We start from the raw sequence: 15,706 nt of genomic DNA on the forward strand, positions 1-15,706 counted from the left end.
TACCTAAAATATAAGTTTTGCATCAAATAAACATCTCTCCCTTTGGTCTCATACAGAATTTGAAGTTTTAAAATATGAACCATATCATCCTTTACCCTGTATTCTGATTTACCTTAGTCCTATCCAGATCAGCTTCATTCATATCTCCAGTTGAAGTCTGACCAATTTTTCAACTTTTTAAACAGTTGCTGTATGAAACTTAGGGTTTTTGACTCCCCCTGTTTTACCACTGTGACACATATAAAAAGATTTATTAGATTGTTCTGTGTTTTGTTTGTGTGGGGAAGAGGTAAAATGTATGGTTCCCAGGAGATCTGCAGTGGGAAGAAGTCACTCTTGTAATAGGTGGTTTAAGGCAGAAAAAGGAGGGTTCTGTATTTGTGTTTATGCACTGAGATTTCCTTTTCTGTATAATTTTTTATTTTGTGATGCAGTGACATCACAAAAACTAACCCAGAGCAGTTTTTGCCCTAGTTATGGAGCATTGTAGAAATCCCAGTACATGTTTGGTCATGGCCCCCTGTCCCCCCCCCCCCCCAAAAAAATGTTGTTGAGCTGCCTTAGCACAATGCCTTCTGCATAGATACTGGATGAGTTGAAGTGGTAATGGCTGGAAGTATGTCAAATTTAATGTAATCCTGATAAAGAATTGAATATTGTTTGCACTCTGAAATTTGAATGGATGCTGTATATAAAATATCTTCCTGTACACACAATGAAGCATTTAATTTCAGTTATTTTGTTTCTTGGGATGTGTGTGCTGAGAACTACCATCCCACCATCCCCCCACCTCCCCCCACACATTGGAAGTAAACAAGAGAGAGGATCCTGAAGAGAAGCTTGCTATGCTGGCAGTTTGTGTAACCCACCTGTGTGCCATAAAAGTTGTCATTGCCTCTGTGTAGACTTCCTTTTGCATTTGTCCTTTATGTCCTCCACAAAACAAACGTTACAAAACAAGCACCAGAGATCCCCTGCCTTCCTTTCTTCTACATACCTGAATCCATAACTGCCTTCTATTCTCTTTCTTTTGCCTTTTGTTTAAGGCTAATTCCTCCATCTCTTTTCTGAATCCCTTCTTTTCCCCGTATTGAAGAACTATCTTTCTTCAGGTATTTCCTTTCTCTTAGCTCCTTCCCTCATCATATCAACGTGCACAGGCCTCTGTCTGCTTTAAGTCCTCCCTTCCAGAGAGTTATGGTCTCTTTCCTTCTTCCTTTTATAACTGAGCTTCTTGGATAAGAATGGTCTTGCATCATTCCACTTCTTTACATTTTTTTTCTCTTTTAGTCCTTTCTGATCATTATTCTGCTTCATTGAAATAGTAGAATTGGCCATTCCAAAGGACCTGTCTCAGTGCCTGCTGTGCTTGACTTTGCAGCAAAGTTTACATGTTGCTTCCCTCTTTTGGGAGGTTCTTCCCTGACTTATATGCTACCACTCTCTTCTGGCTCTTTTCTTGGTGCTGCAGCTTCTTATCTCCTTCAAAGGCTTCTTTTCATGACGTGTGCCTTTTATGCCAGTGTTCTTCAAGATTCTGTTCCTAGCTGTAGCCATTTCCTTCTAGATGTTCCCTGGTTATCTGTTCTATGGTCATATGATAGGAATATGCTGTTCTGATTTAAATTTCAGGCCCGATCTCTTTCCTTAGCAGCTGCTCAGTCCTACTTGGGATAATGTAGGCACTTCAAACTCAGTGTGTTCAAAACTGCAGTCCCCAAGTCTTTTCCTCTGTTCCCTATTTCATTATCCTCTTAAGTCAGAGAAAGTGAAAGCCTTGTTGTCTTCCTTGATTTCCTCTTTATATTCCAGTGTCACCACCCACCGCATTGTCTCTTCACCCTAAGTCAACCACTTATCTGCTACTGCTCATGATGCTTTTTTTGTGTTAAAATTTTTTTATGCAATATTTCAAATAGACACAAAAATAGAATACATATCACCCACCTACAACAGCCAGCAATCTATGACCACTGTATTCATCTCTGCTCCCCTCCAACTATAATGCACACCCACCCCCTCTTTGGATTATTTTGAGCACATCTCAATCATATCACTTCTGTAAATATTCCAGCTTGTGTATCTAAAACACAAAGATTCTTTTTAAAAGCACAACCACAAAATCTGTTTCACACCTGGAAGAATAGCCATAATTCCTTCATAATCCAATAACCAAAGTTCAAATTTACCCTGTTATTTAAAAATGTGTTTTTGCAGTTGGCTTGTTCAGACCAGTATCTAAACAATGTCTACACATTGCAGTTGGTTAATAGGTCTTTCTTTTTTGTTGTTTTTTTTTTTTTCTTTCTGACATTCAAGTTAGTTCTGTCTCTGGTTCCCCTTCTTTTTTTGTTTCTTTCAGTTTCTTGGTTGAAGAGTTCTTTGCCCTGTGTAGTTTTCCTCATTCTGGATTTTGCTGATTGCATTCCTTTGATATCCTTTAGTGTGTCCTGTGTCATACACACGCACACACACGCTTGTTTGTTTAGTTTTTGTTTTTACTGGACAGAGACTCAAATTGTATTCAGAGAGCACAGATGTAGAGTTGACATGGAACCTAAGGGTAGAATACTACAGAGCAACGTAAATCGGAGTCCATGGCAAAATCAAATTCAGAAATTTGCTGATTTTTTTCAGGGTACATTTGGTATGTTCACATGGTTGGAAAATCAAACGTCAAAAAATCAAAAGGTACAAAAGTCCCCAGCTACTTTCCCCTCTTAAAGGCATTTGTCAGTTTTATATATATCTTTCTAAAGGGTGTTCTTGTTTGTGTGTTTGTTTTGCATGTATAAGTATATATGTATATATAATAGAGTTTTCTCTTTTGTTTTTGAAAAAAAGATAGTTTGCTATGTACTGAGAACCTTTGTTTCCTTATTTTTTTTTCTTTTTTTAATGGAATATTAGGTTTACAGAAAAATCACTAAGTACAAAGTCTCCATGTAATTAATAATAATTGTTATTATTAACAATTTGCATTAGAATGGTACATTTGTTACAGTTGATAAAACAATTGTAACTATTATCTGTAGTTTATAGTTTACATTTGGGTTCACACTTTGTGTTCTACAATTTTATGATTGATTAAAAAAATTTTTTTTTCTGGTAATATATACACAACCTAAAATTTCCCATTTAATCTGCTTTTAATTATGAAGTTCAGTTGTGTTAATTACATTCACAGCATTGTGCTACCATCACCACCATCTATTTCCATCATCCCAAAGAGAAACTTTGTACAAATTAAGCATTAACTCCCCATTCCCCACCACATCACCCCTGATAACCTGAATAGTAGTTTCTAACTGTATGAATTTGCATGTTTTAATTATTTTATATCAGTGAGATCATACAATGTCTGTCCTTTTATGTCTGGCCTATTTCACTCAACATGATATCTTCAAGGTTCATCCATGTAATCATATGCATCAGAATGTCATTCCTTTTTATGGCCAAATAATACTCCATTGACTGTATATGCCACATTTTGTTTAATCATCTGTTATGAAGTTGCTTTCACATTTTGGCAATTGTGAATAATGCCTCTATTAACATCTTTGTGCGAATATCTGTTTGAGTCCCTTCTTTCTATTTTTCTCAACGTATACCTAAAGTGGGATTGCCAGGTCGTGATAATTCTATACTTAACTTTCTGAGAAATTGCCAAAATGTTTTCAGTAGCGGCTGCACCATTTTACATTCCCAGCAATAATGTATAAGAGTTCCTATTTCTCCCTTGTTATTATCCTTTTATTTAATAGTAGCCATTCTAATAGTTGTAAAATCGTATCTCGCTATGGTTTATTTTAAAAAGCACTTTTATTCACACACCATACAATCTGTGCAACCTGTATTTGTATAATCACAGTGCTGTGCCTTTATCACAGTCAATTTTAAACATTTTCATTGCTCCAAAATGAAAACCCTATATCCTTTACAGACACCCCTATTATTGAACTTAACACTGGTGTTGAACGATTGATGGAAGGTTTTTATAATGTTACTAACTATAGTTCACATTAGGTGTATTTTTTCATATATACCATCCTATTATTAACACCTTCTAGTAGTGCTACACATTTGTTCTAGTTCATGGAAGAACATTCTTGTATTTGTACTATTAATCACTTTTATTGTCCACAACAGGGTTCACTATATTATACAGGCTCATGTTTTATCCTCCAGCTTTTCATCTAGTGATGTATATGGCACTAAACTTCCCCTTTCAACCACAATCATACACACAGTTCAGTGCTGTTAATTATACTCATGACAATCTGCTACTGTCACTGTTATCCATTTCCAAACATTTACAAACTTATTAAGAATTCTGTATAAGTTAAGCATCAGCTCCCCATTTTCTACTGTCATTCTGTCCTCTGGTAACCTATATTCTAGATATTAACTCCATGAGTTTGCTTATTATATTTAGTTCATATTAGTGAGATCATAAAATATTTGTTCTTTTTTGTCTGGCTTATTTCATTCAACTTGATGTCTTCAAGGCCGTCCATGTTGTCACATGAATCAGGACTTCGTTTCTTCTTATAGCTGAATAATATTCCATTGGGTGTGTATACCACATTTTGTTTATCCACTTATCAGTTGATGGACACTTGGGTTGCTCCCATCTTTTGGCAATTGTGAATAATGCCACTATGAACATCAGTGTACAAATGTCTGTTCACGTCTTTGTTTTTACTTGTTCTGAATATATACCTAGTAGTTGGGATTGCCAGATCATACTCTTCACTTCCTGAAGAACTGCCAAACTATCTCCCACAGTGGCTATACCATTTGACTTCCCTACCAGCAATGAATAAGTCTTATTTCTCTACATCTTCTCCAGTGCTTCAAGTTTTTCTGTTGTTGTTTTTGTTTCGTAATGGCCATTCTAGTAGGTGTGATATGATGCCTTATTGTGGCTTTGATTTGCATTTCCCTAATAGCTAGTAATGTTGAATGTCTTTTAATGTGCTTTTTCACTATTTGTATTTCCTCTTTAGAAAAATGTTTGCTCAAGTATTTTGCCCATTTTTTAATTGGATTGTTTGTCTTTTTATTGTTGAGCTGTAGGATTTCATTATATATTCTGGATGTTAAACCCTTATTGGATATGTTGTTTCCAAATATTTTCTCCCACTGAGTAGTCTATCTTTTTTTTTTTAATAAAAGATAAATTTTTATTGTATTAATCCATTGAGACTTTGTGGTTTATCTGCTATAGCAGCTAGTATCCTTTATCTTAGCCAGTACAAAGAGTGGGCTGCCTTTTTACTTTTTTGAAAAATTCCTTTGAAGCACAAAAGTATTCAGTTTTTGAGAAGGTTCCATTTATCTATTTTTTTCTTTCATTGCTTGTGTTTTGGGTATAATGTCTAAGAAACCACTACCTACCACAAGGTCTTAAAGATGCTTTCTCACATTTTCTTCTAGGAGTTTTATGGTCTTGGCTCTTAATAGGTCTTTGATCCATTTTGAGTTAATTTTTGTATAAGGTGTGAGATAGAGGTCCTTTTTCATTCTTTTTTTTTGCATGAGCAGGTACTGGGACTCGAACCTGGGTCTCCGACATGGCAGGTGAGAACTCTGCTGAGCTACCGTGGCTTGCGCCCATTCTTTTGCGTATAGTTATCCAGTTATCCCAGCACCATTTGTTGAAGAGACTGTTTTGCTCCCATTGAGTGGACTTGGCCATCTTGTCAAAAATCAATGGACTGTATTCTCACCTGCCATGCAGGAGACCTGGGTTTGATTCCCGGTCCATGCACTCACTGCCCCTCACCCCCAAGAAAAAAATCAATTGACTCTAAATGTACAGTCTGTTTTTGAACTTTGAATTTGGTTCCATTGATCAATATGTCTATCTTTATGCCAGTATTATGCTCTTTTGACCACTGTAGCGTTGTAGTATGCTTTAAAGTTGGAAAGTGTGAGTCTTCCAAATTCATTCGTCTTTTCAAGATGTTTTTCAGCTATTTGAGGCCATTTACCCTTCCAAATACATTTGATAATTGGCTTTTCTATTTCTTCAGAGTAGGCTATTGGAATTTTGATTGGGATTGCATTGAATCTATAAATAATTTGGGTAGAATTGACATCTTAACTGTATTTAATCTTCTAATATATGGACACAGAGTATCCTTCCATTTAGTTAGGTCTTCTATGATTTCTTTTAGCAGTGTTTTGTTCTTTTCTGTTAAATTTGGTTAAATTTATTCCTAGATATTTGATTTTTTTAGTTGCTGTTGCAAGTGGAAGTTTTTTCTTGATTTCTTCCTGAGATTGTTCATTGCTGGTCAGATATCTTTCCACTTTGCTGAACTTGTTTATTAGCTCTAGTGGCTTTATTGTAGATTTTTTGGGACTTTCTAAATATAGGATCATGTCAGTTTTACTTTTCCTTTCTAATTTGGATGACTTTTATTTCTTTTTCTTGCCTCATTGCTCTGGCAAGAACTTCTAGCACAGTGTTGAATAGGAGGGGTGACAGTGGGCATCCTTGTCTTGTTTCTGATCTTAGAGGAAAAGCTTTCAGTCTTTCAGATGTTAATTGTGGGTTTTTCATATGTGTCTTTTATCATGTTGAAGAAGTTTCCTTCTATTCCTGTCTTGGAAGTGTTTTTATCAAGAAAGGATGCTGGATATTGTCAAATGCCTTTTTTTGCATCAATCAAAATGATTATGTGGTTTTCTCCCTTTAATTTGTTAATGTAGTGTATTACTTTAATTGATTTTCTTGCATACCTGGAATAAACCCACTCGATCATGGTGAATTATTTTTTTAATGTGCTGTTTTATTGGATTTGCAAGTATTTTGTTGAGGATTTTTGCATCTATATTCATTAGATTAGATGGTCTGTAATTTTCTTTATTTTTATCTGGCTTTGGTTGTTAGGGTAATGTCTGCTTCATATTATGATTTAGGTAGCATTTCCTCCTCTTCAGTTTTTGGAGTTTTTGCAGGATTGGCATTAATTCTTCTTGGAATGATGGTAGAATTTACCTGTGAAGCTGTCTTTACCTGGGCTTTTCTTTATTGGTTGGTTTTTGATGACTGATTTAATCTCTTTACTTGTTACCGCTTTGTTGTGGTCTTCTGTTTCTTCTAGAGTCAATATAGGTCAGTTGTGTGTTTTTAGGATATTGTCCATTTCATCTGAGTTCTCTAATTTGTTGACATGCTGTTGTTCATAATATCCTCTTATGTTATTTTTTATTTCTGTGGAGTCAGTAGTAAGCTCCCCCCATCTCATTTCCGATTTATTTGCATTTTCTCTGTCTAGTCTAGTTAAGGACTTGTCAATTTTATTGATCTTCTGAAAGAACCAACTTTTTGTTTTGTTGATTATGTTTTTTGTTTTCATTTATTTCTGCTCTAATCTTTATTTCTTTTCTTCTACTTGCTTTGGAATTAGTTTCTTTTCTTTTTGTTTTTCTTCCAGGTATGCAGTTCTTTGATTTTAGTTCTTTCTTCTTTTTTAATGCCCGTTTTTTCTGTTCAGCACTGCCTTCACTGCAGCCCATAAGTTTTGATATGTTGTTTCTTTTGTCTCAATTTGTTACAGATTTCTGTTGCAATTTCTTCTTTGATTGTTCAAGAGTGTGTTGTTTAGCCTCCATATATTTGTGAATTTTCCAGTGTTCTATTGATTTCCAGCTTCATTCTATTATTTATTAGAGAAAGTGCTTTATGTAATTTCGGTCTTTTTAAAATGTATTAAGATGTGTTTTGTGACCCAGCATGTGGTCTGTCATTGAGAATGATGAATGAGCACTGGAGAAGAAAGTATATTCTGCTGTTTTGGGGTGGAGTGTTCTGAACATGTCTGTTAGGTCAAGTTCGGGTGTCATATTAAGTTCTCTGTTTCCGTATTGATCCTCTGTTTAAAAATTCTGTCTGTTGATTTGAGTGGTGTAGTGAAGTCTCCACCTATTATTGTAGTGGCAGCTATTATTCCTTTCAGTTTTGCCAGTGTGTACTTCATGTGTTTTGGGACACCCTGGCTGTGCATAAATGTTCATGATTGTTATTTCTTCTTGGTGGATTGTCCCTTTTATTTCTATATAATGCCTTTTCTTTTTTGTCTCTTATAACAGTTTTGCATTTAAAGTCTATTTTGTCTGATATTAGTATAGCTATTCCAGCTCTTTTTTTGGTTAATGCTTGCCTGGAATATCCTTTTCCAGCCTACCATTTTTAACCTGTTTGTATCCTTGGGTCTTAGGTGAGTATTTTGTAGACAGCATATAGTTGGATCATATTTTTAATCTAGTCAGCCAACCCTGCATTTTTATATTGAAAAGCTTAATCCATTAACATTAGATGTTATTACTGTAAAGGCAGTACTTCACTCATTTTATCCTTTGGCTTTTGTGTATGTCATATCTTATTTTTGTCTCTCTTCTTACCCTATTAGTTAGTTACCCTTGATAATCTTCATTTCTATACTCTCTTCCGAACCTTTGTCTCTCCTGTTATTTGTTTTCATCCTACAGAACTCCCTTTAGTATTTCTTGTAGGGCAGTTCTCTTGTTAATGAACTCAGCTTCTATCTGTGAATATTTTAAACTCTCTTTTGTTTTTGAAGAACAGTTTTGCCAGATAAAGAATTCTTGGCTGGCAGCTTTTCTCTTTCGGTACCTTAAGTATATCATACTACTGTCTTCTCATCTCTGTGGTTTCTGATGAGAAGTCAGGATTTAGTCTTATTGAGCATCCCTTGTATATAATGGATTGCTTTCCTCTTGCTGCTTTCAGAATTCTCTCTTTATCTTTGATGGTTGATAGTCTGTCTGGTTAGTATGTGTCTTGAACTGGGTCTATTTGTATTTATTCTGTTGGAGTATGTTGTGGTTTCTTGTACTTGTATCCCTGTATCTTTCATAAGAGTTGGGAATAATAATTCGTTTTGCCCCTTTTTGTTTTCTCTTTTCCTTCTGAGACACCTATGGCAATTATGTTTGTGTGCTTTGTGTTGTCATTCATCCCTGAGACCCTACTCAATTTTTTCCATTCTTTTTTTTATCTGTTCTTTTGTCTGTTTGATTTCATTTGCTCTGTCTTCTTGCTCACTGATTGTTTCTTCCGCCTTTTCAGAGTTTGCTGTTGTATGCCTTTAGTGTATTTTTAATCTCATCTGTTGTGCTGTTCCGATAAGATCTGTTACTTTTCTTTGCATTCTTTCAAATTCCTTCTTTTATGTTCACCCAGTGTGTGTGTGTGTTTTGGCATGGTCATGCTCCAGGAATCGAACCCGGTCTCTGGCATGGCAGGTGAGAATTCTGCCACCAAGCGATCATTGCCCACCACCAATGTGTTTTTAATGTCCTTTATCTTTTTTAGCCATATTTTCCTTTATTTCCTTGAATTAATTTAGGAGATTTGTTTGAACATCTTTGATTAGTTGTTCCATATTCTGCAGCTCTTCTGACTTTTTGATTGTTTCCTTTGACTGGGCCATATTTTTCCATTTCTTAGTGTGGCTTTTTATTGTGTGCTAATGTCTGGCCATCTTATTATCTTGATGAGATTATTCTTAAGGTGGGCTTCTCTTCTAGGATTTTTTGTTGATTGGATTTGTGTTAAAGCTCTTTGAAACTTCGGTTGTCAGTATTTCCCAGCCATAACAGAGCCAGGGGCCTACGCTGGAGGTCCAGACAAGTGCCAAAGGGTTGTGAGGAGAGAGGGTCAGGAAAGATGCCAAAAAGATGTTCTCTGGATTCTGTCCTCTTTTTTTTTTTTCCTAAGCCCCTGAAAGCTGTACCTTCCTGGTCTGTCCAGCTGATGGTGTTCTTTGGCAACCTCACAGCCCTAAAAAGGCAGATTATTTTTAGCCCTCTTCTGGCTGCACCTCTGGTGCGGGTTGAAATAATGGCGTGGTGGCATCTGTCTGGGATAGGCTGAAGCAGTGGGACCAGCTGTGTAAATTTCCCAGTCAATAATTGGATCAGTACTGAGCATATCCCCCTCTGTTCCAGGGGAGGAGAACTTCTACTGCCCTCTCAGTCTACGGAATCCTGCCAGGCAGGGACCAGGTCAATCCAAAGATGCTTGCCTTGAGAGTTGGGGCTGGACACCAGGAGCTGTGGCAGGCCAGTTTACGCAGTTTTTCACTGTAGCTTCTCGGTCTCTTCATTCGCTCTTCCCTGGTCTCTGGAGTCATTCCAGAAGTTGTTTCAGATAGTTTCTGCCTATCTACTAGCTGTTTTTTGGATCTCCCTATTCTGCTTTCTTCCCAGAAGTGTCTCATAATTTTTTTTTTCAACTTTTTAAATTGTATAATGTAACATACATACAAAGCAGAGATATAAAAAAGCAATAGTTTTCCAAGCACTCTTTAACAAGTAGTTACAGGACAGATCCCAGAGTTTGTCTTGGGCTTCCATACTGTCATCTCAGATTTTTCCTTCTAGCTGCTCTAGAACACTGGAGGCTAGAAGGAATATATGTATTTTTTATCATCACTTTTTTTCTTTTTTGTGAAAAATAACATATATACTAAAAAACAATAAATTTCAAAGCACAGCACAATTAGTTGGAGAACAGATTTCAGAGTTTGGATGGGTTACGGTTCCACAATTTTAGGTTTTTACTCCTAGCTGCTGGAGACTACAGGAAATACCAGTACAGTGATTCAGCAGTCATACTCGTTTGTTAAACCCTACCTTCACTGTATAACTCCATCATCACCTTTGAGATGGAACTAGCTGATGTTTTGGAGAGGCTGGCCCCTCAAGGTTTTAGGATTTATCTGGTCCAGGGACCCATCTGGAGATTGTAGGTTTCTAGAAAGTTACCCTGTTGCATGAAATCTTTGTAGATTCTTATATATTGCCCTAGGTGTTCTTTAGGATTGGCTGGAATGGTTTTGATTGGGATTTGGCAAATTATGATAGGTAGCAATGTCTAACTGAAGTTTGCGTAAGAGTGATCTCCAGAGTAGCTTCTCTACTCTATTTGGACTTTCAGGCACTGATAATTTATTAGGTATACTTCTTTTTCCCTTTTTGGTCAGGATGGAGTTGTTGATCTCACAGTGCTAGGGCCAGACTCATCCCTGGGAGTCATCTCCCATGCTGCTAGGGAGACTTTCACCCCTGGATGTCATGATACTTTTTATTGCTCCATGTTTCTTTTCTAGGAAATCTCTTCCTTCTGTACCTCACATCCTTCCATTGTACACCCTAATGGCTCTAGTTTTAGTTTTCCTAAATGAGAACTTAAGGCCACAAGCCAAACGGTTTCAAGACAGAGTAAGATGCCAACTATATAAAATGCTACAGGAAGATTGAAGAAGGTAAAACTGAGAAATAAAAAATGGTAATTTGGTGATTAGAGTGGCATATGACTACTGAAGGACATTTTGTAGTGGAGACATTTTCCCATACTTGTTCCTTTTTTTGTGTACCTGTGTCTAAGATGGCAACTAAGCTACCCTTCCTTTCACTTGAAACCTTGGTTTAAAGGTCCTCTTCCACTCTCTTGCTCACTCTATTTATTTAGTAAGTTTTACCAGAGACACCCCATACTGTTTCCCTTTGATTTTCCCCCCAAATCTGAATCTGAAGAACTTTTATAGATAATTTTTTTATTATCATTCACATCTCATTGAACGCCAGGTTGTCTTGATTCTTCTTCATAATTGACTTGTAAATTTATCCCTTTTCATCTCTGTTTTAGTTACCTAGGCTGCTCAAAGCAGATACCATGAAATGGTTTGGTTTGAACAATAGGAATTTATTAGCTTACAGTTTTGAGGCCAAGAAAATTTCCAGATCAAATCGTCATCAAGGTGATGCTTTCTTCTCCAAGACTAGCTGCCCGTGATCCTCGGCTTCTCTGTCTCATGGCAAGGCACAGGGTGGTCAGCTGGTCTCTCCCTTCTCTTCCAGGTTTTGTTGATTTCAGCTTCTTTCTTCCTGGCTTTCTCTCTCTGTGTATTCATTCTGTTTATAAAGGACTCCAGTAATGGGATTAAAATCCATCCTGAATGAAGTGGGTCACACCTTAACTGAAGTAGTCTCATCGAAAGGTCCTACTTACAGTGGATTTACACCCACAGCAGTAGATTAATTTATGAATGTGTTTTCTTGTTTTTCAAAATGGCTTCAAACAACCATGATCCCTGTATCATTATCATAATTGGAAAATACAGTGGACAGTTTTTAGTTCTTCGGCCTACTTTATCTTCAGCACTGTTGATCACTCTCATTCATAAAACTCTCTTATCTTGACTCAGGGGACTTCATTCTCCTGATTTTCTTGTAAATCTTTTATGGCTTTTTCTGGGTCTCCTTTGGGGGCCCCCAAAATATAGATGGCTTCTGGATTCTGTCCTCTGATTGATCTTCCATGCATTATATCTGGGCAGTCTCAGCCATACTTATGCTTTCTACTATGGCCCACCTGTTGAATCCCAAATCTTTGTCCTTAGTACAGACTCTTGGACTGAACCCCAGATCTGTATTTTCAGTTAAGTAGATACCACCACTGGAAGGTTCCACAAAACTTCCAATGCAGTGGATTTGAGAACTCATCACCCTCTTTCCTGGATGTCTTCCTTTTATATTTTTTGTTTTGAAGAAGGGCACTACCATTTGCCCATCATCCTGATAAGACAACTGGGTGGCATTAATGTTTCCTTCCTCACTCTCTGCATTCATTAGGTTACAAATCCTGTTGATTCACCTGCCTCACTAAATCTCTGAAATATCCATTGTTTTAGTTTGCTAGCTGTCAGAATGCAATATACCAGAAACAGAATGGCTTTTAAAAAGGGGAATTAATAAGTTGCTAGTTTACAGTTCTAAGGCTGAGAAAATGTCCTGATTAGAAATGTCCAATCAAAGGCATCCAGGAAAAGATACCTTGGTTCAAGAAGGCTGATGAAGTTCAGGGTTTCTCTCTCAAGTGAGAAGCTACATGGCGAACATGGGATTTCCCTCTCATCTGGAAAGGCACATGGCAAACACGACATCATTTACTAGCTTTCTCTCCTGACTTCCTGTTTCATGAAGCTCCCCGGCAGGCGTTTTCCTTCTTCATCTCCAAAGATTGCTGACTGGTGGGCTCTCTGCTTCTCATGGCTACATTGCTCTGCTCTCTCAGAATCTCCTCTATTCTCCAAAATGTTTCCCCTTTTATAGGACTCCAAAAACTAATCAAGACCCACCCAAATGGATAGAGACACACCTCTGCCTAATCCAGCTTAACAGCCATTCTTGATTGGGTTACATCTCGAGGAGGGTGATCTAATTACAGATTTAAACATACAGTATTGAATAGGGATTATTCTGCCTTTACGAAATGGGATTTTGATTAAAACATGGCTTTTCTAGTGTACATACATTCTTTCAAACTGGCGCATCCACCTTCACGTTTCTATCCTCACTCCTGTAGCTCAGACCCTTATTATTTCCTGCCTCATCATTTTGTGTCCTAACTGCTCTCCTTTCATACCTTTTTCACCCCTCCTTCTTCCCTATTTCCAAACACAAAGCTAAAAGCTGCCATCTGTTGAGTGTTTTTGTATCTCATTTACATGCAAAATGTTTTGCCTGCATTCTCATTTAATCATCACACTGAATCAGTTTTATCCTTTTTCACTTTGGAGGGGTTTATATACCCAGGTGTCCCAAAAAGTAAGTGGTGAAGCAGGTATTTGAACCAAGAGTATATTCTACACAGCCCATGATCTTAAATGAATCTGTTTACTTACAACCTCTCAATGGATCCCTATGCCGTCTTTGAATGGCATTTATAATTTTTTCTGAGCTGACCTCTCCTATCTTTACTATTTCATCTCCTCCTATTCTAATAGATCCAAATTTCAGGCCCAGTGAACATCTTGTTCTTTGAAGGTGTCCTACTTTCTCATACCTTGTATGTTTATACATTGTTCTTTCACAGCTTTGAATTCCTGCCTCTATCCTTCAACCCACTTGGGAGGATTTCTTGACTGTTATTTTAGCACACTGTCCTCTTTCTCAGTTACCCTCCATTTGGCTCCCATGGCACCCTATATCCACAACTGCTATGTTTACATTTATAAAATAAATATGTGTATTTATTTATATATATATGTTTTCCCTCCTTTTTCTTTTATTTTTATATGTATGTTTTTAAATGTGTATATTTAACTAAATGTTTTATTTTATAGTAGTGTTAGATTTGCAGAAAAGTTCACGAAAATATAGAGAGTTACCATGCACTCCACATTGTTTCCCCTCTTGTTAACATCACCATGATACATTTGTCACAACTGAGAAACCAACTTTGGTACATTACTATTAATTAAACTTGGCACTTTATTTGGATTTCACCAGTTTTTCCCCAGTGTTCTTTTTCTGTTTCAGGATCCCATTCAGTCAGCACATAACATTTAGTTGTCATGTCTCATTTGCGTCCTTTGGTCTGGGACAGTTTCTCACACTTTCCTTGTCCTTGATGACCTTGAGAGTTTTGAGAAACCCTCACTTGTTGGAATTTTTGCAGAATGTCCCTCAATTTGGGTTTTGTTTGATGCTTTTCTTGTGAGTACACTGAGATCATGTTTTTGGGGGGAGGAAGATCACAGAGATCAAATACCATTCTCATCATAACATATCAAGGGTACCTGTCAACACGACTTACTGATGATGTTAACCTTGATCACCTTGTAGTGTTAGCCAGGTTTCTCCACTGTGAAGGTTTCCATATATGCTTTTCATAGTCTACTCTTTGGAAGCAAGTCTCTAAGTTCAGCCCCACACTCAAGGGTTGGGGAGAGGGCTAAGTGTTGCCTACTGGAAGGGGGAATATCAACGTAAATTATTTGGATTTTTTTCTGTAAGGGAGATTTGTCTCTTTTCCCCCATTTATTTATTTATTTATTTATATTAGTATAGACTCATTCATTTTATACTTTGGATTATAATCCAATACTAAATTATTTATTTTGTTACTCAGATTATTCCAGCTTTGGCCATTGGGAGTTCTTTCAGGTGGGAAGCTCTTTCGAGTAGGAGCTCTTTCATCTCTTTCCCTTTATCATGTCCCCATTCTTTTTTTTTTTTTTTTATCATTTTCTTTCTGACATTACAAGATGCTCCATGTTCATCTTCTGTATTTCCTGTCACAGCCCTACATCAGCCATTTCTCCAAGGAACCCTGGTTCCTTTTACTGGAGAATGGTATTAGAAACCAAGGTCTGGGTGCTAGATGTGCTCATTGTTACTGATGTGTTACTTCTTCTAGGCCCTCCCAGTGGACAGAGCTAGGAAATACATATGTATGCTAACCCACATATGTGCATATCTATAATTATTTCCTTATCCATCTTTATCTGTATTACACTGAACATGAGTTTATATTGATATCTCTGACTCTAATTCATTCTAGCCTTCTCTCCTTGCTTATTTAGAAGTTCCCTTTCTAACAGTGAGAACCTGGCTCCCACCATCCTTTGTCACACCCATCATGCTGTATTTTTTTTTTTTTTACATGGGCAGGCACCAGGAACCGAACCTGGGTCCTCGGGCATGGCAGGCAAGCACTCTTACCTGCTGAGCCACTGTGGCCCGCCCATCATGCTGCATTTTAAGCAATAATTTTTGCAGGGCAGTGGGGGGAGTCTGCCTCCCTCACTGGGTTTATAGTACATTGGGCACTTATCAAATTTTTGTGGGATGAATAATGAATGTTGGAGTTATAATGCATCTT

At 37.1% G+C, this 15,706-nt stretch overlaps 1 protein-coding gene across 3 annotated transcripts in view; it reads left to right on the forward strand.

Moving 5' to 3' along the window:
- USP31 (ubiquitin specific peptidase 31) overlaps positions 1–15,706 on the forward strand; it is a 133,735-nt gene that overhangs the window by 38,362 nt on the left and 79,667 nt on the right. The window lies entirely within an intron of this gene.

Source organism: Tamandua tetradactyla, chromosome 23, assembly GCF_023851605.1.
Source record: "Tamandua tetradactyla isolate mTamTet1 chromosome 23, mTamTet1.pri, whole genome shotgun sequence".
NCBI lineage: Eukaryota > Metazoa > Chordata > Mammalia > Pilosa > Myrmecophagidae > Tamandua > Tamandua tetradactyla.